Below are 23,271 nucleotides of genomic sequence, written 5' to 3'. Positions count from 1 at the left end.
TCCCATTGTGATATATTTAACAACTCCTACTTAAAAAGCCATGGGCTACATTTTTGTACTGTATCAACGTATGCCCTGACTGTTTTTGGTTTTACTAGAGTGCCTCCTTCATCTAACAATTTACTTAACATTCTTTCGGTTTCTTTTTGGCTAATTTCTGACCCCATATTCCTGCTACAAGGATAATGTAACTCAAACAGATAACTCAAAACAAAACTGAAGTAAAAGGAAACAAAAACAAAACAAAAAATTGTTGTATCAAGTTTCCTATTTATTTTAAATGTATACTCGTGGTCTATCTCTATCTTTTCCTCAGGGCCGAACAATTTCAAACCTTGAGCAAACCATTTTTTCCAGTTTGCCTGAGAAAGTTCTAGGGATGGGCAGCTCCAATCAAAAACAAAACAAATCAAAACAAGAACACATTGTTTTTTGAAATGGTCACCCATTCTCTCACCTTCCCTCAGGGGCGAGCAATTTCACTTACCTCAGAACTTAAGGTGTTCCCTGCAAGGGCCACCAAATGCCACAGTCTGGCTGGGCACAAACCATGAACCACTCAAGCAGGAACAAACTTTATTTCCAAACTCCCGTGAATGCCACACATTCGACCTTCTCCTGGGACACACCACACACCAACCGGAAATCCCTCCTCCATAACTTCCCCAACCAACGTGAACTCTCTAGGAATCTCCACAAGAACTCCAAAGTAGCGAGAGAACTCCAAAGCAGCAGGCGCCCGAGGAAGCAAGAGCTTCCCCATTGCCTGACAGTAAAGGTCAAATATACAATTCAATTAATCCAGCATCACAGCAATTATATATAGCTTAACTCAAATCATCATCTCAATGGTTTGCTGGCATCACCTTTCAAACATTCACTATGGCAAATGCCAGGAGTCATTCTGACTGGCTGGGGCTCTCTCTCTCATGGGGTGGGGGATGTCGGAGAAAAGGAACATTTATCACTCACAGCCAAAACAGAGAAACCAAACCCCTGATACAATTGGTGGACTGGCATTTGTTCCTGGAGCACTGGTTCCCACAGTGACAGTGACAGGGGCTCACCTGAGCATGCAGGGCACCCTCACAGAAGAAGGATCTGAAATTAGGGAACTCTCATCTTACCCAGGGCTCTGCTGAACTCCCTACTTATTGTCTGGAGAGACAGGGACTAGACAGGGCAGATAGTATGCAGTTGTCCTGCGAGGTGGCAGTGGGAGGGTTACTGCTCTGGGTCATCTCTGGGGAGGGAAGGCTCTCTGAGCTTCCCTGGTCTAAAATGTCCCCTTACAGGAACACTTTAATCTGGCTGTGTCTCTCTTTGCTCAGAGAATACGGATTGCAGGAACAAGAGATGTCTGTGGAGAACTGATGCCTGGTGTGTCTGTGTCCAGATGACAGGTGGCTGGAACACAGCAGGGGACAACCCTGCTCTGCCCCACGAGCTAGTAGCAGAAGGTTCCACAATCAAGTGGCCCTGCTGGGAGACGGGAAGTCCCAGGTGTCCTTGAGAACACCAGGTCACCAAAGCTTGCCTCCCCCACCCTCAGCCCAGGGAGGTGGCGGAGATGCTGTTTGGGAAGGGCCCCCAGGGCTGCTGACTTCCAGCTGAGCTCAGTGTTCAGAATGGCAGGACAGACATGTGTGAGAGGTACATGGGAGGGGGCTGCAACCTTGTTCTTGATGCCCAAGGACCTGGTTTATTCTGAGGTTCTGGTCATGGGGTACTGGGGAGAAGAAGAAATAAACACCAATTTCCTGATCCTGGTGTGGTTAACTCAGAAATGAGAACCCCTTGGGGAGAAATATGCCCCCATGATACCCTTATTAGAGGGGGGAGAGAGAGAGAGAGAGAGAGAGAGAGAGAGAGAGAGAGAGGAAGGGAGAGAGAGGGGGAGAAAGAGAGGAGGGAAGGAGGGAGAGAGGGGGAAAGGGAATGAGGGAGGGGGAGGGAGGGAGAGAGAGGGAGGGGGAAGGAAAAAAAGAGAAAGAGAGAAAGGGAAGGAGAGAGAAAGGGAAGGAGGAGAAAGAGAAGGATGGAGAGGGAGAATAAGAAAGAAAGGATGGAGGGAGGGAGAGAGAGGGAGGGGGTGAGAGAGAAAGGGAGGGAGGGAGGGGAAAGGGGGAAGAGAGAAAGAGAGTTGAGAGAGAGATGAGAAGGGAAGGAGGCAGCACCGTCCTCTCTCCAGCATCAGCACCAAAGATTCTGCCTTTTTCAAAAAGTCCATGGATGTACTGCCTCCTGACTAGCACAGACTTCCTGGGTAGCAACCTACCAAAATTCTACATGTGCCTCTTGATTCAGAAAGAATAACTTTTCCTATATAAGTTAAATTGTTTATTAGTTAGTGACTAATGTTAACTGTCTGAGTTTTTCTCTCAACGAACAGAACTTACTTAATATTCCAGGTGCTGTGGTTGGATATGGTTGGCGTGTGTCTCCAAGGCATCACGTGTTGAACTCTAGTTGCCACCTTGACTTCATCACAGCACTTCTGTGCCTGTGGGTGGTTAGGGATAGATAAGGTCAGTGGGGTGGGGGCCCCATGACTGAATCCTGGTGGCTTTATAAAGAGAGGGGCAGAGAACAGAAGAGGCAAACACACGTGTACACTTCTTGTTCTTGCCATGTGATACCATGCACAGCCTTGAAATTCTGCTTGCAAGAAGCATATCACTGGATATGGCCCCTGGACCTTGGATCTTTGGAACCACGAGATAAAATAAACCTTTTTTTCTTGATAAATTTGTCCAACCCCAGGTAATTAGTGAAAGTAATGTAAAATGGCTTAAAACAGCAGGATTTCAACAGTGTTTTTCCCACAAAGAATATAGATTTCAAAACTGTCAAAACAGTTCCCTCATGTCTGCTTTCTTCTGAATCCCTGTGTAGCTGCAAGTTAATCTTTCCTACAGAGGTTATGCTGTTGCTAATCCATAGGTGGGAATGCTAGTTGAAAAGAATGAGTTAGTGCTTGTAAGCGAAATAAACTTTATCATGGACCATCATCTTTCAAAATAGACCCCTGCCTCAGAATGTGTGATTTCTGCTGCATCGTCTTGGCATTTCTTCCTCTCCCTTCTCTCCCCTTCCTCTCCTTTCTTGCTGTCCTGACCCTCAATGAGTGAGTAGCCATTACATTTCTCAGTTAGTCAGCCTTCCTGAAGTTGCCTGAATGCCTTCATCATCACTCTGGGAGTAACTGCTACAAAGGAACACCTAGCAGATGTCACTCACAATCTTCTTATTCTCAGCGTGAATAAATTCCAAATTATCTAGTTAGTGGTGGGAGTCCAGGTTTTTCGACAAATTCTTGTCACAGTGAAGATGGTGCTCTTTCTCTGGTGCTCTGTGGTTTTCCACTTGGGGATCTGTTTTGTAGAATATCAGGGAGGCAGCAGCCAACCAAACTCAGACCAGAGCACCAAACAACTCTGATGTGTTATTGGCAAAATCCTTAGCCTCCGACCTTCCATTGGTCTTGAAGCCACACCCATAAGATTTCATTCTGGCTTTCTGTTAGCAGAAAACTCATCTTTGTGGTGTCCAAGTCAATAACGGGGTGGAAGCCCGCTGTCATCCTGGCACGCAGCAAGAGCATGGCTCAGAGAGCTCCCGCTGGCTCCTGGGCTCACAGACACTGCCTGCCCAGCCATGTCTGGGACATCTGCTCAGCATCCGTCTTCATTTCTCTCTTTCCACATGCGTTCTGCACAGGCCTTGGTTGTCATCACGGTGATTAAGAGCACTCCATCAGGCTGTCTTTCCATGCAGTTTTCTTAGGAGGTGAAGGACCCAGTGCCCTCTGCCTGCTCTGGTTTCTTTGCAGCACTGATAACTTCACTTGCCATGGCACAAATTTGATCATCTCGATGTGTATCATCCTCAATGGACTTTAAGGTCTAGGAAAAGAGGAATGGGTTTTATTTTGTCCACAAACATGTCCCCACTGTATAGATGAGTGCCTAGTCGATAGCAGGTGTGTACAGGGGCTGGGGGATAATCGAATGGTCAAGGACCTCGGAGTGGGCCACGTGGATGTGTGCACCCTTGGAAATAGGTAACAGCTGCTGTTGAGAAATTAGTGACCTGACCTCTCTGTCCCATGCCTGTCTACTGGACAGTGGGGGACAGAGTATTCTAGGAACGCACTCAGGCATCTTTATTCTGTGCCAACAGTGCATGCAAGGACTGAACTTTAAAATGATTTGGCTTTCCTCAGAAGCCCAGGTTTTCCACTCTGTGTGCCTGGGGACTGCTGTGTCGACCTATGGGTTCAAGTATGTGCATTCTGGGGACAGGTCTGACTTTCTTAGGGGCTCTACTGGGGACACTGGGAAGGGAATCTTTCTGCAGTTTTTGCTGGAAGCCAGTTGTTCTCAGAGCCCGGGCTGGGATGCTGACCTCCTGTTGCCAGCCACACAGGGTAGGATCCTGAGCCCTGGTCTAGAACCCTGTTCCCACGTTCTTTTTTCTAGGCTCTGATGCATGAATCAGCTGCCCAACCTGGACTTCACTCCTTGTCTGCTTATCTTGAGCGCCTGCTCATCCCACAGGTCCAAGTGATGTTCCTGGCCTGGCCTCTGCCTGATGCCTGGCCTGTGGGACTGGTCTTTGTGTCTAACTTCCCCCCATGTTCTCCACTGCACACCATGGGCCTAAGCCTGTAAGCCTCGTTGGACTTAGGGAGTCACGTGACCCAATTGTGACCAATGGCTTTGCCAGGGAGCTTCCAGCAAAACTTGTCTTGCTCCTAAACAGAGATGTAAGAGATGCCTGTTTTGTCTTTTGGATTCTACTTGTCTGGGCGTGAGCCTGGACTGGCTGTGGCAAGCTCCCTGTAGCTGGGAAGAAACTCCAGGAGGAGCCCCAGGGACCCCACCTCTGCTGCAGCCAATGCCATGCTGGCCCTTCTTCACAGAACTCGGCATGCCCACACTACCTGAGCATCTGGCCTTGCTGCACGAGGATATCTTGCTTCCCACCTCCCCCAGGAGTGCTCTGGTGTCTTGGGGACTGTGGTCATGGCCCCAGAAAGCCATGTCCCCCAGAAGTGAGCTTCCACTTTCCCAGCTAAAAAACTTGGGCTAGACCAAAGACTCTTTATACATAAATCCTTTTGTTTCGGGAGGAAATATTCATAGGACATGGAATTCACCATTTTAACCATCTTAAATTTTTCATTCACTATTAGATAGTGACTGGTCATCACTATCTGATCCTGGACACTTTCTCTGCTCTCAGAAGGAGCCATACACAGGCACTACCCAGCCACTGGCAACTACTGTTCTGCTTTCTGTTTTTATAGATTTGCTTCTTCTGGACATTTAACATAAGTGGAATCAATTAACCTGTAAGCAGTTGTGTCTACATTCTTTTACTTAGCCTAATGTTTTCCAAGGTCTATCTGAGGCTGTGACAGCAGTCAGCACTTCATTCCTTTTTATGGCTGAATAATATTCCACTGCATGTATAGACCATTTGTTTACCCATTCATCAGTTGATGGATGTGTGGCTTGTTTCCATTTTCTGGCTATTGTCAATAGTAAGATGATAAACATTCAAGAACACATTTGTTTTGAACACTTATTTTCAATTATCTTGGGTAAAATCTAGAGGTAGAATTGTTGGTCATATGTGAATGCTCTTTAGCTCTTTTAGGAGCCATTTACAATAGCAGCCAGTGCTTCTTTGTTGTCTTTTAAAATTATTTTTTAAATAATTTAAAATTATTTTTAAAGTGATAAAAATATATAATAAAACTTATCATCTTAAACACTTTTAAAGTGTACACTTCCGTAGTACCAGGTCTATTGACATGGTTATGAAACTGAGCACCAAAACTTCTTGTTTTGTGAATCTGGAACTCTGGATATATGAAATGCTAACTCCCCACCCCTTGCCCAGCCCTCGGTAGCCACTGCCCTACTTCCTAAACTATGATGTGGCCACTGTATATGTCTCATAAGGGGAATTATACAGTATTTTTCCCTTGGTGACTGGCTTCTCTCAATCAGCTCCACATTCTCGTGCCTCACCCAGCCTGTGGCAGGATTTCCTTTCTTTACCCCCATCTGTCAATGGACATCGGGCTGCTCCCTGCTCTTGGCTATGCACATAGTGCATCTGTGAATGTAGGAGACCTTGCATTAGGATACCTACTCAGAAGTGGGTGGGGGTTTGCTTTTAGCATGTGAGTCCTTACTGTTATAGTTTAGATGTGGTGTCTCCCAAAAGCATATGTGTGAGACAATGCAAGGTTTAGAGGAGAAATGATTGGATTATAAGAACCTTGATCCAATCAGTGGATTAATCTCCTGATAGGGATTGACTGAGTGGTAGCTGAAGGCAGGTTTGGCTGGAGGAGGCGGGTCCCTAGAGGTATGGTTTACTTTTTATCTCTTGAATGGAGTGTCTCTGCTTACTGATCATTATCTGAGCTGCTTTACTTTGTCCCACTCTGCTTCCATGATGTCCTGCCTCATCTTGAGCCCTGAGGAGTGGAATCTGCTGTCTATGGACTGAAACCTCTGAAACTGTGAACCGCCAAAGAAACTTTTTCTCTTCCACAATTGTGCTGGTTGGGTCTTTTAGTTGCAGCCATGAAGAAAGCTGATAAGAAACTTACCTGGCACATATTTTGCTTTTGGTGTCTGAATCCTTATGGATCTTCAGCAAAGTCTTGGATTTTGCCCCTTGGGGGTTCTGTTTGAGAGTGCTAGGTATGGGGATCTCTCAGGTGGGTCCAGCTCTGAATCTGACGAGTCTACGAGCAGTCTCTCGATACAGCTCAACCTGCAGCCCTCCACATTACATTCTTCAGTCCACATCATTTCTATATTCACGACTGTAGCCCAGTGTGATGTACACAACCAAAAATCAAGTAAACACACTGCCTAGAGAGAGCAGAGAGCCTGCAAAACATGGCTACAAGGACTAAAAATTTTCTTCTCCAACACTGACACTGCCCCATTCACCCATTTTCACCAGCTGGAAAGTAAGAAGTAATTATGCTATTAAGTTACATAACTGTCAAAGAATCGAAGTCTAAGCTAATTGTCACTGATGTGCCAAGCATTTTTTAGAGTGCTGTGTGTTCCTACACAGTTGAAGTCAATGGGGTTTGCTTAGATGTTTAAGTTTCAAGCAAAGTAATTTTCATGTAATAAGCTCAATAGAGGGCTCTTGTTTCTATGTATTTATTATGTATTTCATCCCATAAAATCCAGCTGCTAGACCGCTGATTTGAATCTGGCTCACACATTTACATAGAACATTCCTGATACCCACCATACAACAGAAGCACAGAAGCATCAATTGTTGGGCGAGGCCAACTCCAGCACAGATGTGCAGAGCAGGGTCTGGGAGAGAAAGCCCCTGGCTGCATCTCCTATCTGTCTCTTTCCATCTGACAAGAAGGGCTCTTCTGGTGTGAGGAGGCTCAGAAGCTAGTAAATCACACCTGGTTTCCACACCTGTCACGCAAGCAGATGTTGTACAAACACTGCCACAAAGCCTCTTGCCAGCTCCAGGGTGGGAAAAAAAGCTGGGCCTGCTGGGCTTTCCTTCCCCCAGACTCGAAGAGTCCAGCAAAGATCCTGGGACATATGCTTCATGGCTGCAGAGCACTGGAACCTGCCAGACCTGGGCCTTCCTCTGTTGCCCATTCAGCGAGAGGAGGAATCAGAGACGGAGATCCTGACAGCACAGAAGCCGTGACTTCTAGTACATGGTGACATGTTAGAGGAGAAATAAGTGTCTATATCACTCACATCCTGTTCTGCACTCTCAGGAGATACTGGGCGAAGCTTTTTAAAACACACATATCACACTCCTGTAGATTGTGCTAAAACACACATGCCTGCAGGTTTTGAAATAAAATGTTTAATTTCTACCATGCACAACAATGAAACTGTATTGGGATCACCAGGAGGTAAGCAATGGCTAAGGCAATTCCTTCTGCTTAAGAAGGCTATGATTTAGGTGGGAAATTGAGATTAACATGAAAATCTGTTATGTTCACATTTTTTTAATCCAAAGAAACAAAACAAATTGTGTTTTTTCACTGTTTACTATGTGCACTGTAAAAATTGTCCACAGGCAAACTGTCCCTCAGCTGGCCCCATGGTCCTAAGGGCTCCTGAGGAAGATCTGGGGTCACCACCCTCAGGCTCTGTGTCCCAACACTTACTCTCAGTGTCTTGAAACTCACACGGGACCGTGTCTGAGGGATACAGTGATTGAATTCTCTGGTTCTGTCTTCAATGTATCCCAAGTACAAGAATTATGCCCAAATGTTACATTATGTTTTCTTTTTTTTTTTAAGAGAGAGTGACAGAGGAGAGAGAGAGACAGAGAGAAATTTTTTAATATTTATTTTTTAGTTCTCTGCGGACACAACATCTTTGTTGGTATGTGGTGCTGAGGATCGAACCCAGGTCACACACATGCCAGGCTAGCGCGCCACCACTGGAGCCACAACCCTAGCCCCCAAATGTTACATTATGAAAGAATTTAAACTAACTTTTACAAAATGGACAAGTGGGTTAAGAAAATTTGTGAAAGCTGGGTGTGGTGGCACACGCTGGTGATCCCAGCAGCTTCAGAGGCTGAGGCAGGAGGATTGCGAGTTCCAAGCCAGCCTCAGGAACTTAGTGAGGACCTAAGCCACTTAGTGACCCCTGTCTCTAAATAAAATATACAAAAGAACTGGGGATGTTGCTCAGTGGTTAAACACCCTTGGGTTCATTCCGTGGTCCCCACCCCCCACCAAAAAAAAAAAAGAAAAAGAAAAAAAGAAAGGAAAATTCTTGCAAAAAGACACTCTGGATGCTGGATGCTGAAGTTGATCTGTATACAGCATAGCGAACAGTACGAGAGGAATGAGCTCACACCTCCTCTCATCAACAGCATCACAGGTACCAGGGATCTAATTAGACCTGACAAGGAGCACCCTTCCCCACAAAACCCGGAATTACCAGAAGGTCATTAGAAATTCAGATTCACATCCTGAATCATTAATGAGAAGAAACTTCACCTCAAGGGTATTTGGACTTTGTGATCTTGGATAACTAGAGTATGAATTCACAGTGCTTAGCATCACATTTAAAATACTGCTTATTTCTCCTGTAACATGTCACCATCCATTTTTGTATACAAATTACAACCTACACATGTGTAATTTACATACACATGTATGTTGGAGATGAATGTGGATCACATTCCTTTTAACTTGACAGGCATGCTAATGGATCGGCAGAGCATCCACCTATTTTGGAAGGCAGGCTGCCACATTGCTCAATGGGAAGTGCCTGCCCAGGAGAAAGAGGACTCGTTTGCATAGTAGACTTCAGTTAATAAATTATTGTGCAGCCATTCAATACCCTTGGGATGTCAAAGGACCGGGGGATCGGGGCACTGCCAACCAATGCCTTACAGCAGGATTGTGCCCTAAAGGGAAAAAAAAGTAGGTCAGAAGTCCTAACCCCCAGAATCTCAAAATGTGACCGTATTTGGAAATAAGGTTGTTGTAGATGTAATTAGTTAGGAGGAGAGGATTCTGAAGTAGGGTATATACAATAAGCCAGCTCTCCTTCTGAAAAGGGGCATTTGAAACAGACATGTGCACAGGGAGAAACGGAAGACTAGAGTTCTGTGGCCACATTCAAGAAACTAAAGTGGCTAAGAGAGGGCCCTGGGGCAGACCCTCCTCAGCACCTCCAGGAGGAGTGCAGTCCTGCTGCTACCTTCAAACATCAGGCCTCCAGAACTGTGAATCAATAAATTTCAGTTAAACAACCCAGTTTGTGGAACGTTACTAGGGTAGCCCCAGGAAGCCCACTGTGGCCTGCTGGCAATGAGAGGGAGTCAGCCTGAGCCTCTGCAGGGCAATGGAGAGATGTGGCTCCTAGGGCAGACTGTGGGGATAAGGCAGACACCATCAAACCTCCTTCCATGGCCTCTGGTGATGCCACCTCAGAGGTACGTAGTGTGCAGTTGATGCTCCCAGCGGACTTGTGCTCTTGAGAGGGATGCTGGGCCTGAGCTGGCTCTGCCCACCTTTCACTGCCCAGGTTACCACAGGCAAATGATGACCTGCACTGCTTCCTGGCTGGAATGAAAACTGCTCACTTCAGCAATGCCCCCTTTGCCTATTGAGTTAGAGCATTAATTCTGAGGCTCACATGGACAGTCCCAATGGAAGAGCCACCTAATAGCCACTACTCTTCCCATTTTTCTTACCAGAGAAGACATGATATTTATTACTATCTTGTGATGCCATAAAATTTACCTTTCAGGTGCTTTGGATCTGAGCATCTCGCTGTGCCTTCTGAGACCTTCATTACTGAGGCATGTAAGTCCACAAGCAGGGGACAACCAATTAGCTACCTCCTAAGGACATGGTATGTCACACAAGACACTGAATACATGGAAAGGTTGCCTTTGACAGGACAGGGCTTTGTGGCCCCTATACACCACACCTGGGCTGTCTGTTGCTGCCTTGATGTAGGGGATCCAAAGCAACCCTGGACTTGGTGCTGGCTGGCACTCAGTATCCTTGCTCAACTGGCATCTCTGCATATACCATGGGGAGAATGATGTACTCTTTAAGAAGGCAGCCGACAACCAGCCTGTATACAAAATATGACATTGGGACTTGTGGGGGATATGGACATTGGTTTGCCACAAGGAACCATTAAAGTCACATCTGTAGACCACAGCATCCCCAGGCAGGTAGGCAATGAGATCCCAGCTGGCTCATAGCTGTGACACTTTTCAGCTTCAGACATCTTAGTATTTTATTTCTTAACTATTAATTTTATCGAGAGAACCTTTAAAAACTGCCATGGATCACAACATGGCATCTGTTTTGGCTTCACTTGTATCTTCCAAGAAAATGTGTTGAAGTCCTAAACCTCCAGGCCATCAAAATATGACCTTACTTGGAAATAGGGACTTCTCAGATGTAATCAGTTAAAATGAAGTCATCAGAGTGGGCCCTGATCCTATAAAAAGGAGAAATTTGAACACAAAGACAGACACACAGAGGGAAAATATTGAGAAAGACAGAGGAAGAGCACCGGGTACAGGCAGAGGATCCTAAGGATGCATCTTCAGGCCAACCAATGCCGGACAACCAGTAAGTCCTCAGAAACCAAGGTGATGAGGGCCACAACCAAGTTAAGATGGCACCTGGCAGTATGCCAAAAGGAGTGGTTTGTGAAGTAATGCCAGCAAGCCATTATGATGATGAGGATTCCTTAATGACTGACTGCTGTGTCAAGATGATGTCAATTAAGTTAGGCTGTGTGTAATTAGTTGGGTATATGTACCTCTGCAGTCTGGCAGAGAGGTGGCTCCTGCTACCCTGGGTGCCTGCTACTTTGAGTTCTCAGTTCCTGCTGAGTTCACTGGCAATAAAGTCTTTCCTGCTTCAACCTTCAAGTTGCTTGTCACCTCTCGGTTATTTTGCCTAGCCAGACTTGGGCAGCCTAGCCAGACTACAGCACCAGGGAGAGGCTGGGAATGGGTCCCCCCAAGCCTTCAGATGAACTCACCCTGTTGATACCTCCATTTTAGACTTCCAGCCCCAAGAATATTGAAATACTATCCAGTTTAAGGTATTTTGTTAAGGCAGCCCCAGAAATCTAAAAAGCATACCCTGACAGTAATAATTTTTTCAGGCAAAATCATCAGTAAATGCTAACGTAGCAGGTCAAAGTTTGATGAGAATCAGAACATTTAGATAGCCTCAGAGTTATTTCCCCACAAGACAAATACTGGTAACAAAGGGAAAAATAGAAAGTTTACAGAGGAGAATCTTGGCAGAGACCACCTTACTCAGGTTGATGAAGTGGAAACTACCAGGAGAGGGAGATTAAGACCTCATGTGCCTTCTTATTTGATGCATCCTATAGGTGTGGTATCTCTGCCCAACACGACCTGGACGCCATCATGGAGAGAAACATTGGAGAAGTCAAGTTGGGGGACATTCTACAAAATAAATGACTTGCACTCTTCAAACACACTGAGGTTATGGAAGATTGAAAAAAGGCTGGAGGACCACTCTAGATTGGAAAAGACTAAACAGATATAACTAAATGAAGTTTTTATCCTGGATAGAAATCTGAGCTGGGTATATTGATCAAATCTTAAAAAGTCTGCAGATTAGAAAATTACTGTTTTGATGCTAATTTCCTGATTTTAATGCTCATGGGATACTTGTTTTAAGCAGTTGAAGCATTCAAAAGTAAAAGGCTTTATATCTGGAAATTTACTTTGAAATGATTCAGGGGAGAGTTCATGTAGACAGATGAAGATTTGGATGTATACAATAGTAAGAAACAGAAGCAAACAAGGAAAAATCTTATCATGCAGGAAGTGTGGTGAGGAGTAGATGAGATTTTTTTGGTACTTTTTTTTGCAACTTTTCTGTAGGTCTAAAATTATTTCAAAATATAGTTTTAAAAAATAATGATTATCCGGGCTGGGGATGTGGCTCAAGTGGCAGCACACTCGCCTGGCATGTGTGTGGCCCGGGTTCGATCCTCAGCACCACATACAAACAAAGATGTTGTGTCTGCCGAGAATGAAAATAAATAAATAAATATTTAAAATTCTCTCACTTTCTCTCTCTCTCTAGAATAATTATTATTATTATTATTATTATTATTATTATTATTATCCTTTGTTGAATACCTGAAATGGTTTGAAGCATTAATATATATTTCAAATATAATTCCTGCCAGCACTCCAAACCTCACCCAGAGTACCATGGAGAGGCCTGGAAAGGTAGGAGAGGCAGGGGAGCAGAGAACATTCCACTGCATGTTAGCATCACATAAGGGGCCTGATGATGTCTGACACCAGGACAGGAAAACAGAGACAAATCTCAGCACTCAAAATCTAGACCATAAGTAGTGAGAAGGTTATGATCCCACATTCAAATCTTAACTTGAAATTTGTGGCCTCTTGAATCCAACTAGAGGAATGACACAGCCCTGGCCCAGTAGAGACACTAGATTGGCTCAGTGCATGCACACACACACACACACACACACACACACACACACACAAATGAGCTTAATCAGAAAGGCATACTATTTTCTGGACTAGAGTAAAAATCATTTACATCAGTCTCCAGTGTTCTTAATTCTGCCACTGCCATTCTTTCACATATGAGTTATCACTTCAACTAAAAGTTATTGGACACATGAAAAGATGATGTGATCCACTATAAAGAAATAAACAGTAAGTTTATTTCTTTAGAAAACAGACCTGAAAAACAGAACCAGAAAACATGGCCCAGATGTTGAATTCATCATGAATAAATCTAAAAATAACTATGATAAAAGTTTGAAAAGATAGGAAACTTCAGTAGAGAAATGGAGATGATATGATTTGTAAATTAAATTTTTACATTTTAATTTTAAGAATTTTTTAAAATTTTAGTATACAACCAGAGATATGAAAAATTGTGCTCTATATGTGTAATAAGAATTGTAATGCATTCTGCTGGCATGTATAAATAAAAAAAAGAATAATGGAAAAGGAAAAAAATGTTAACTCTGAATTTTTAACTGAATATTTTTAAAGATTTTTTTTAAAAATTTAAATGTTAGAAATGAAAAACAGGATATCAGAAATGAAGAATCTTTTTGAGGGACTTAGAATGAGACTGGGTACAACAGAGGAGTGAATTGGTAGTCATGAATACAGGCTAATGGAAATTAATCAGAAATACAAAGATGAAAAAGAGTTGGGGCACAGGAAAGGGACAGAGCATCTGAGACCTGAGGGCACAACATTGGTTTAATGAAGCAACTGGAGTCTTAGAAAAGGAGAGTGAAGCAGAAGCAATTTTTAAAAAGTTAATGGCTAACAATTTTTCTAAATGGATAATATTAAATCATAAACCCAAGAAGCTCAGAGAACTTTAAATAAGACAAACAAAAAGAAAATCATGCTTCTTTTATCACAAACTATTGAAAAACAAAAACAAAGAGAAAATCTTGAAAGGTACCAAAGGTAAACAGAATTACTACACATAGGAATAACGATAAGAAATACCACTGATTTTTCACTGTATACAATGGGGGCCAGAAGACAATAAAGTCACATTTAAAGTATTAGAAGAAAAAACATAATTAAGAATTCAATAGTGAAAACATCTTTTCAAAGTTAAAGCAAAATAAATTCATTTTCAGACAGAGACAAGCAGAAAGAATTCATCCCTAGCAGATGAGTACCTTCTTACACTGTATTGGTACATTTTCTGTTACTATAATGCAATCAAAGGAAGAATAACTTTAATGGAAAGAGGTTTCATTTTGGCTCATGGTTCTATCCAAGGTCCTGGGTCTGCATCCAATAAAGATGTTCCTGCTGGCAGAGTTCCAAGGTGGTGCAGGGCATCAAATGGCAAGAACAGAGTGCAGATGTATGGGGGTCTCCTCTGGTCTCCCTCCCCCTTCTTAAAAAACCACCAGAATCAATAATGGAGGCTCCACCCTCATGACCTTATCTACTCCTAATTGCCTCCTAGAAGCCTCACCTTTAAACACCATAGTCATATTAACTTTTCACCCTCCTAAGACCTCACATTGGAAATTAAATCTCAACACACGAACCCTTCGGAGACAAACTCAAGCCACAGCCAAATCAGAGTGCCTATACTATGAGATGTTTTTGTGGAAATACATAACGGACCTTTATAAATTCTTCACATCTTTCTTTAAATCTCTTTAAAAGACAATTGATCTTTAAAACAAAAAATAATAACTGGTTGTAGCCACTAGTGTGCCAGAGCTGACAGGAAGCATCTCTTCACAAGTTCATGTTAAGTAACATCTTGTTCCTCACTTAAAACTGGCCATGGTGGGAGGTTTTACACCATAAAAATAGTAACTGCCACAGATCAGGGCTTTTGTGCTGCTGTAGAGTGAGTGGTGAAGTAGTTATGTGCACATTATTCCTTGGAGTATAGGTAGAAGTAAAGAATCTGACAACAGCACAAAGTGGGGAAGAGGAAATTAGAAGTATACAGTTGTAAGGTTCTTAATTGTTTATGAAATAGAATATTTTTTGAAGGTAGACTAAATTAAAATAGGGGCTGACAAACTTTTCTAAAAGGGCCAAATAGTAAATGAGTAGTCCATCTTCTCTGCTCACAGATTCCTGTTACTATGCACTTGCCTACTTGGAAACCCTGGAGGTGCTCACAGGGTTGCTCACAGATGTTCACACAGGCTGCAGAACTCAGTCTCAATACGCACTTCCCCAGCTGGGGTCACGCAGGTAACCCTTGCCTTCTTCATCCCGTAAACACATGTCCTATTCATGGTTTCTACTATAAAGACACTCTCTCTGTGTTGTCTTGTAACTAATAAATATATTGAGGAAAATACTTTGAGACTATGCAAATATTCTTGTCATTCTCAAATTTACACCCACAAATCCTAATTTCCACTGGTGAATTTTGCTTATAAAATAACTATACTGGGCTGGGGTTGTGGGTCAGTGGTAGAGCACTTGCTTAGCATGTGTGAGGCACTGGGTTCGATCCTTGGCACCATATAAAAATAAATAAATAAATAAAAATACTGTGTCCATCAACAACTACAAAAATATTTTTTAAAATTATTGTAATATTTAACTACTGGTGATACTCTACTTCCTGCCTTCTTTTTTTATTAATTGGAATTATTCAGTAAAGAAGAGCTGTATTATCCCTTCCTTCTTTGTTCATGTCAGCGTGGACTTGTGGATATTAATTTTGCTATGGCAGCTGTATATTTTGTGGCAGACTCTTTCAACTTTGGCATTAAGAGACCCTGTGAGTGGGCCTCTGTGTGTTCTGCCACACCTGGGTCTTTCTGAAGCACTTCCTTATGTTCTGGCATTACAAATGCTCCGGGCTAATCTAGTCCTTTCCTTGCTGTGGTCCTGGAATCCACAAGTTCTCCAAGGGACCTGTTCCCATGACTGGGAATACTGTGTAGAAACCAAGATGTCAGCCCTAGGTGTTTACGGCTGCATTGGTGTTGGTTTTTTGGTTCCCTTAGTGAAGAGAGGCAGGGCATAGAAGCAGGAAATACTCATATGTATACTAACCCCTTATCTTCATTTATTTTGGTGCCTATGTATGTATATAAATGCATCTTCCATCCACCCACCCATCTAAAACCATCAGTTCTCATAGTTACCTCCACCCTCCATCAATCAGCACAAAGTCCATTTCAGTCCTCCCTCTATTTGTGACCCCTTGTTCTGACAGTGAGAAACTTGTTCTACAGCATATTTACCAACTTGTTCAATTCTAGTATATACTTAGAGCTACCCCAACCCCCTGTGGGAAAACTGTTTACTAACTGTAGTACGACATTGGGGTGTGATGCTTTTTTATCTTAAGCCTTACAGTATCCAACCAAAATGTTGTTTTACAAAGTTACTTAGGTAACCTCCTACTTCCTTCCATATGGTCATATTAATCAATTGTAGTACAGTCAGCCTCATCTGTTACTGTTTGTATGCAGTTTGGATCCCCCACTCCTTCACTTGGTTGATGTCAATGGTTTGCTTATTTCTTGGATGTGTGGAACAATACCATGGTTCTAGCTCAGAGGGACACAAAAATCCAAGATCAGTGAGGAGCTGCTTGCTCCCTCCTGATCCTGACTGCTCATTCCATCCAATCATTTTTACTACTCTTCATCCTCCCAATCCTGGTGGCAACAAAATGCATTCATTTGCTGCACATGGTGGCCCACACCTATAATCCCAGAAACTCAGGAGGCTAAAGCAGGAGGATCACAAGTTTAAAGCCAACATCAGAAACTTAGAGAGGCCCTAAGCAACTTAGTGAGACAAAATATAAAAAGGGCTGAGGATGTGGCTCAGTGGTAAAATGGCTCTGGGTTCAGTCTCTGAACCCAAACCCAAAACAACAACAAAGTAAACAGCGCATTCATTTCTGGTTTACTCTTTCTGACACTCATTGCTTTTCAATGTCTTGTATTAAGCCTGGTTCATGGTAGGTCCTCCATAATACTCAACATCAATCATTTCCTTCAGTGAATCCTGACTCTTGGAGCCCATCCCACACCTGCAGTTTCTCCTGTTCATAGTGAAGCTGGGCACATAATTTTAATTTTGCCCAAAAAAGGCTCTGAGGACAACCTCTGCTTTTCTCAATTGGGTCACTCATGAGATGGAATCTAGCAGCCACTCAGGAGAGCACAAGGAATCTTGTACTCTCCTTAGATGTGAAGACTCATAGATGGCTAGAACGCAGCCTGATGGGAATTCTTGGGTAACATTTTCACATTCTGGCCACTTTCTTCTCCTTTTTTTTTTAATACTATCTCAAAACAACTTAGCAACATGAGATTATTTTTAAATTTCTGGAAAATTACAAGATTAAAGGGAGCAAGAGTTGCACAAATATTTGCAAAACAAAAGTAATTACTAGTAAAGGTCTTGGGATTTCTATTGGTCACATAATAACCTTTTCGATGCTCCAAGTTTTCATTTTCTCTGTAATCAGTGTATGATTTCCCAATGAGTGGGGAAGAACGCCACCAGAAATGAGTTGGTAAATTAAGAACAGTTGTAAATATTTGGGAACGAAAACAAAGAGTTTCTAAATTTAGATCTATGTTGAAAGAGGAAATTGGTACCCATCATATCTGAAGAACTTTGCATCACAACACAAAACTTTAGGATTGGGATATGACTGAGTCATAGGCCAGAATCTGGATATATACTTAGCATGTCACAGTCATATGACATTTCCAAGAGGATCATTTCATGTTTTACAAATTCTGCAAATAAAAAGATCTTCCCATATGTAAAATAAATCCAACCCCCTGAAACCTTGTTGTAAGCTGACAATTAGACCATCTCTGGATGGGGAGGCTGAAGATGGGTAGAATTATGGGTTTGAGAAGCACAGACAATGTCATAGGAAACCTCAGAATGATGAGGTTGAGAAAGGATCCAGACTACAGGCTATGTTGATCAGGGGCTTCTGTAACAACATGAGATTTGCGCTTCTGTTATAGTTTAGTTCTGGAGCCCAAAGGCTCATGTGTTGAAGGCTGGGTTCCCAGTGCAGCAGTGTTCAGAGCAGGGCCTTTGGGAAGTGATTAATCACCTATGTGTTCATAATTTAATGGCATTTGGGGGGTGGTCGATGGGGTGGGGCCCTCTTGTCCTGGCCCTTTCCTCACAACGCCCCCCATCCCCCACCTGCATCCTGGCTGTCATGAGATGAACATCATCCTTCTGCGGTGCTCTTCTGCCATGGTGCTCTGCCTTACCTTGAGCCCAGAGCAACAGAACCAGCTACCCATGTATTGAAAACTCAGAAACTATGACCCAAATAAGTCTTTACTCTTTTGAGTTGTTTCTCTCAGATATTTTTTCACAGTGGAAAGTTGACTAACAAAGCTTCTAGTCAAGACTGACTCAGGGATCAGTCCTGGCCAGGCCACTGACTGGCTACCTATCACAGGGTTGGATAACTACCCTAAGCCTTCCTTCTTCATCTCTACGAGGGGCATATTAACACCAAGGTATAAGTGGAATTAAAGCTGATGTGAAATGGGAATCGGCAGGCACAGCTTCTTGGCTAAGAGTGAAGAATCTGAACCCAGCTGCCAGCACTCTGCCACTTACTTGCTGGTGACCTTAGAAAAATCACTTAACTCTCTGAGCCACAAAAAAGAGATTAGAATCTGAAATGAAGATAATAATCATAAATCATCTTTGAAATAGTGAAAATAACAGATAAGTTATGAGAATTCAATGAATTAAGGGGGACAGAGCCCTTAGAACTGGCAGATTCCCTCCTCTCCATAAGAGCTAGCAATGATTACCAATTATTCAACTACCAACAGGAAAATGGGGTGGGCCTGGTGGTAGAAGTAAACGGTTATGCAGGGTCCACAGCCTTATGTGGGGTTTTAGGAGCTGTGTTGATGACATAGGTCAGAAGCTGAAGAGCACAGCTCCCTGTACTCCGTGTGTTCTGTGTCACGTGATTTAACCCATACTGGACAGGAGCCAGCCAGGGTGAAGAGGACAAGAGTGACACACTGCAGCTCAGCTGCAGAGATTGACAAGCAAAGCCCCCGACTGTGTCTGAAGACTCCACACAGCAGCTAAGTCAAGACAGACCCAGGAGGCGGTCCTGGCCAGAACACTGACGGGCCACCTGTCACTAGGTTGGATAACAAGCAGTCAGCTGTGGCCTGTACTCTGTAGTCAGCTTGCTTTAAAACCTCAGATCTATACAGAGAGAGACAGTGATATTTCTGGTGAAGGAGATAGATCTGAAGCGCTGGGGAGAGCCACCTTTTCTGTTTCCACTGTTCATCCTCTGGCACGGTTCTTTAAACTGCTCATCTTCCATATATGTTGTACTTGATTTCAGGGAAAAATCAGTAGAAAGAAAACTGACAAACCATTCTGCCTTTATTTCTAAGCATGCATCTCTGGCTTCTTGGCACTTGCCTGGGCAGGGGACGAGCCATGTGTCCTTGCTCCAGGGACACTCAGACAGGCACCTTTCCTACCAATGCAGGACCTCACTCCAGCAGCACCTTCTCTCTCTTAACCTCTTCCTGCATCTTAAGGAAGGACGGCAGCAGCAGGTGTCCCAGAGGAGGACACCCCTGCAGGCCAGATCCTCTTGCCCTCAATTCTGAAATGTTCTGAAATTGTGTTTCCCTATGTCCCCTATGGAGGCAAAACTTCACCTGCACTATTTACAGGTCCCTACAGGTGAGCATTCAGCCCACCTGGCAGGAGGGCAGTGAGCATCTTGTGACAGGTGCCTGTGCCCTGGCAGCTGGATGGTGTGTGCATTACTCCATCACATGTGCATCATTCTCAAAAACCCCAACCTTTATGAAGCCTGAGACATCCTGGGCCCCAGGGTGTGAACCTGGAGGAGTTACTGCTGCCCTTGCAACCCATATGCAGCTGTGGAAAACAGTCAGTGAGAAATAATCGTGGAATTTTCTTTAAACTACTTTCTTCTTTTACAACCAGAATTTGGGTATATGCTTAGCATGGGCAGGGCTGTGAGTTCAACCCCAGCATCAAACAAATGGACAAAAAAAGTTAAAAAAAAATAAAACCAGGACTTAGGATGAACTTTCTTTGACATTGCTGACTCAATTCAAAATGGGAAATGATTGCACAGAAACTTCATTCAGATGTCTTCCCCTCAAGTAGCGCTTGACTGGGTTTGTACTCTGTGGTCAGCTTGCTTCAAAACCTTAGTTCTACACAGAGAGAGAGCAATCTTTTGTGTGAACGAGAGGCTAGAATCTGAAGCACCCATACAAGGCTTATGGAAAATGCCCAGTGGGGGATACCTGCCACCAGACACATGGTACCAAGTATACCTGCCTCCCTGTTGGTGTGCACTCCCAGGAGTTCTTATTTAGAAACCTGGCCTTCTCTGAATCCCACTAGATTGCATTTAAATGACTGCTCTATTAACTGGGAAGGAGCGTGATGTGGGATCCCATTTCCTTGTTTGTAAACTGGGGAGAATACTACCTGCGGATCAGCACTACAGAAGTGAAATGAAGTCAGATTGTGTGCCTGGCCCACAGGAGCAAGAGCTCACTGCTGTCCACACCCTCCTTCCCTCCCACCCTTTGTTTCCTCCTCTGCTGTCTGGAGACAAGTTATAAGCAGAAAATTGGATGTTCACATTCTTCCTCGTGGACACCTAGAGAGGTGCATGTGTCTGTGGGTGCCTGCTTTTATATAGCAAGGTCAAGCACAGCAAAGGACGAGGCCCTTGAGCCAAGCTTGAACTTAGAACCTTCAAGGAAAATAGATGCCCAACAGAAAGGTAAGCAGAAAGGTTCCAAGACCCAAAGGGAGCAGAGATGTCATGTAAGGTTTTCCCATAAATATTTCTTAAACCAGAAGTTCTCCATCCCAGCTGTGCAGGTGGCCAAGATTCAACTAGTGTAGTATCTCAGGGTTTCTAGGGGTTTCAAAACTGTAGCTCCAGTAGAGAACTGCAGTCCACAGATTTTTAGTGCACACTTCTATGGAATAGTAAACGGAAACCTAGAGTGTAAAGGACCTGCAGTCCCAAGAATTAACCTATTTCCTCCACTCGGGCCTGGAGGGAAATGAGGGGGCTTTGTGCCCCCTCCCCCCAGAGACCCAGAAGCCACAGTAAGCTTCTCCAGGGTCTCCTGATCCTGCTGGCATAGCCCCTTGGCTTGCAGGAAGGGAGGGGCCCTGACCTACCCAGGGCACAGAGAGGCTGCCTGTGCCTTCCAACATCAGTGCAGTCCCTGCATCTGCCTGGGCTCATGAGTTGTCAACAGAGAAAATGGTGCACTTTACATTCCCTGTCTCCTGCCTAAGTGGCACAGAACTCTACCTCATTGACAGGGAAATCAAGAATACACAGCACAGGTCCAGCTGCCCAGGAGTTATCAGAACAGAGGAAGGACAGACATTAATGTTTAACAGAACGAAAGTTATTTGCAACGTTTGTTAAGAGTCACCAGAAGTCTCCCACCTGGAGATTTCCCATTCCTGATCATCCTTGTCTTTTTCTTCCTTGGTGTCTCCAGCATGTAGGTGTTTCTGCACAATCCGCATTCCACCAGCTTTCACTGAAATGAAAAACAAAAGGCAAGTATGATTAGTACAGATGGGGAACTGCCTTGGAGGTGTGCCCAGTGGCCAGAAGTCAGTTTGGAGACCCTGGCAGTGACAATCATTAACTGGGGGTAGGGGGTAGTATGGTTTGGAGGAGATTCAATGTATTACCTGTGCAATGCTATCTCTTACTCCAGATGTTACAAACTTTTCAAGACTCTGGGGTCTCTTTTTGATTACCTCTCACATATTTTGTAAGAACAGTCACATAACCAAAGTGTGAAGCATGCAGAGCAGTGGCTGCTTAGTTCTGCACATATTATTAATACAGGTGCTCCCTAAACCCTGTCCTACCCTGTGAGCATTATTTTCTCAAATACCAGTGATGCTTTTGATAGGTGACATAGCTACAGGTGACTCAGAACAGCTACTATGTTAGTCACAGAGCCTAGTCAGGAGTGGCAAAGATGTCCAGAGCAGCCCTTCCCAGGCTGTGCTGTGAAACCTTCCTATTGGTAGATGTTCATTCTATTTTTAGGAAAATAGCCTCATTGCAGTTGGGTATGGTGGCACACGCATGTAATCCAGCAGCTCAGGAAGCTGAGGCAGGAGAATTGTGAGTTCAAGCCAGCCTCAGGAACTTGGAAAGGTCCTAAGCAACTTAGTGAGACCCTGTCTCTAAATAAAACAAAAAATGGATGGGGATGTGGCTCCATGTTTAAGTGCCCTTGGGTTCAGATTCTTCACATTGGGTTCAATCTCCCCCACCAAAAGCTTCATCAAGATCTAATTTATGTATAATTCATTCATGTAAATTATATAATACAGTTGTTTGAGTGAATTCAAAGTTCTGCAACCATCACTACAATAAATTTCTGTCACTCAAGCAGAAATTCCCACACCCACAAACAGTTATTCCCTGTTCACCTGTCCCCCAGCTCCCAGCAACCAGTTACAACAGTTAATTGGACTTGTTCTCTTCTGGACCCTTGGAATAGAAATGGAATCATAAAACACATGGGCTTGGATGGCTGGCTCCTTTCAGACAGCACGTGTTCAGGTTTGCCTGTGCTGCAGTGTGAGGGACCCATCCTTCTCAAGGACAAAACACTCCACCACACAGATTCACTGCATTCCATTCCTCTATTCATCACTTGGTGGATATATGGGTTGTTTCCACTTTTCAGCTGTTATGGATAATAAGCTTTGAACACATTTATGTGACTTTTTCTGTGTACATATTTTCATTTTCTTAGGTTTGTACCTAGAAATGAATGGCTGGGTCACATATTGACTCCGCATTACACTTGTGAGGAACCAGGATTGCTTTTCAGTTGTGCACCATTTTCCATTCTCACCAGTGTGAGGATTTCTGCACATGTGTCCACGCTTGTTATTGTCTAATTATAGCTGTACTAGTGGGTGTGATGTGCTATTTCATAGTAGTTTAATTCACATTTGCCAAACACTAACATGTTAATACTGTCTTACAAGGAGGAAGAAAGTGGGACATGGGACCCAGGATCTAATGGGTGTAGGAAACACTAGGCTGAACAAAAGCAAATGGGCTTCTTCTAGAGAGACTTTGGGGCCCTTTAGCATACTAATGTGCAACATGAAGCTTTA

This window comes from Urocitellus parryii, chromosome 11 (genome assembly GCF_045843805.1).
Source record: "Urocitellus parryii isolate mUroPar1 chromosome 11, mUroPar1.hap1, whole genome shotgun sequence".
Lineage (NCBI taxonomy): Eukaryota > Metazoa > Chordata > Mammalia > Rodentia > Sciuridae > Urocitellus > Urocitellus parryii.
The sequence above is the reverse complement of the archived record's forward strand: the minus strand, read 5'-3'. Positions refer to the sequence as shown.